This window comes from Maylandia zebra, unplaced genomic scaffold (genome assembly GCF_041146795.1).
Source record: "Maylandia zebra isolate NMK-2024a unplaced genomic scaffold, Mzebra_GT3a scaffold11, whole genome shotgun sequence".
NCBI classification, from domain to species: Eukaryota; Metazoa; Chordata; class Actinopteri; order Cichliformes; family Cichlidae; genus Maylandia; species Maylandia zebra.
This window is the reverse complement of record NW_027490041.1, coordinates 7920783-7922838: the sequence shown is the minus strand read 5'-3', so window position 1 is coordinate 7922838 and position 2056 is coordinate 7920783. Positions and strand designations below refer to the sequence as shown.

The 2056-nt window shown below is 38.4% G+C and overlaps 1 long non-coding RNA gene across 1 annotated transcript; it reads left to right on the top strand.

Moving 5' to 3' along the window:
• Positions 1 to 866: 866 nt before the first annotated feature.
• LOC143415936 (uncharacterized) lies at positions 867 to 1469 on the top strand. The gene is made up of 3 exons (XR_013096368.1): positions 867 to 1111; positions 1197 to 1304; positions 1382 to 1469. It is a non-coding gene; the product is annotated as an uncharacterized LOC143415936 (long non-coding RNA).
• The last annotated feature ends 587 nt before the right edge of the window (positions 1470 to 2056 follow it).

Below are 2056 nucleotides of genomic sequence, written 5' to 3'. Positions count from 1 at the left end.
CTTTATGGAGCCTAGATGGTGTGAATGATGAGACCAAAGACTGCAATATCTTGTACCAAAAATATATTGAATAAATGGAGGAAAGGGGAAATGGAACAAAATAATTAACACAACACACAACATAAATGCCCACAATTAAATAATAAATCAATGCTGTGATCTTTCTGTGCAAAAGTCCTTTTTGGTCCTCTTCTTTTTAAAGTTCACTTTTAAGGTATTCCTCCTTAGAGTCCAGCTTCATACAATGGGGAAATATGTCCGTAATCCAAAGACGGCTAAGTGGGGGAAAGAGGGGAAACAAAGAATGGTCCTACCGGCTCGCCACTTCAATATGAAGAAGATTAATTCAAAGGGAGGGAACAAAACCTGACCTGTAGGTCAGAAAAACGTCCATTAGCACATCAAGTTCGATTCAGTTTACCGGTAAACAAATATATTTTTCTGCAAGCCTATGTAACAATGCAAATCATCATCAACCAATGTACAACAGTTAAATTATTAATTATCTTGGCTACGTAGCTTAATCTATACATTCCAGTAGCGTTCGCTACAAACAATACAAAAACAACAATAAAGGAAAACAGCTGTCTAACAGACAGCATAGCCGAATTCAAGGCAACACATAACAATAATCATTCAATCGCACTTTGTTTCAAAGTAAGCCCATTAAAGTGCTTAAGTAAATAAAAGTGTTCAAAAACAGCGGTTTTTGAGCCGGAGTTCTGCTCGCGGTGGGAACGCCGCCGCACAAAGTCATTTTTTAATCGCGAAAACGATCGACTGGTTACTGACAACCAAAAGGTTGTTTTTGGTAGATATTAAAGATCATGGGTGGGCGGGGCAAATGGAGCAGTTTTCTACAGTCGAGTAAAATTCCAGGAAAGAGCTGGGTGTGGCTTTCCTTTAAATCACATGATCAACAGCTTTAAGATGGAGGCAACTCGCTCAGTGTTTCCTGTTTCATTCTTAGACTGTGGCGATGGTAAGTAGCAGCTTTTCACTTGTTACCTGGCATCTTTTCAGCCACCAATGATAGTCATTGTATGTTATCAACATTTCACTAACTATGTTTTCTCTCATGTTTAAAATAGGCCGACCAAGAGCAAAATAGGTATGTCTGCAGACTCTGCTGTAGCCAAAGTTATCAGATCTCCTGTGTCTTTAAATCCCTAACTGCTCGATCATTATCATTTTAGAAGACAACAATTTCTCAAAGGAGGTTCAAAACTAATGCCTACAAGATTACCAAGAGGATGGTTCGGGGCTCTTACATGACTCCGGGAAGTCAACACTTGGTGGATGAGGTGTGTTACCTTTGACACTTTTAAGACAGTCCTGTTTATCACTACTAACAATAAGCAAATATGTTTTCACTCAACAGATCCTTCACAGCATGTTGTTTCTGGGCAAAATCAACAACATCCCCTTTTCTCCAGAAGAAATCTTCCCTAATCCTTTTGTGTTGGGTTCTTTAATGAGAAGATATCCCAGGCCTTTTAAGTTGTATTCGACTCAGCTTCCCAGGCGAAGTCCCTTCTCCTGTGTGCTCGACATGGTAAGATAACTCTTCTCACATTGTCAGTCAATCTGACAAACTTCCAGTTTTTAGGAAAGTATAATGCAAAGTGCTTTTTTACTGAGAAATCCAAAGAAAATCCATACTGTACCTTATACTTCAACATATGCTTCTAGCTATGCTTCTCCACCAAACACAGAGACTGCAGGAGAGCTGGAGACTTGCTTCAGAATTTGTTAGTTCTAAATAATGTCAAACAGACTCATTATTGGAGATGCTTACAGTCTTCAAGGCGTATATGATGCTGTCACTGTGTAGCTGCTGGATCTGTTAAGTCAGCTCAAAGACTCTAAATTCAGCATGTTTTGACAGCCCGGCATAGCAAAATAGAAAAAAAAAAGGTCAATTAGCAAATTTAATTATAAATTAGTGAGAACAAAGATGGATTTTTGCTTATTGATTTAAAATTAAATAGATTTTTGTGACTTGTTTCACCCCCTATCTTAAAATGTCTAAATCAAAAGCATCCAATGGTCCTGC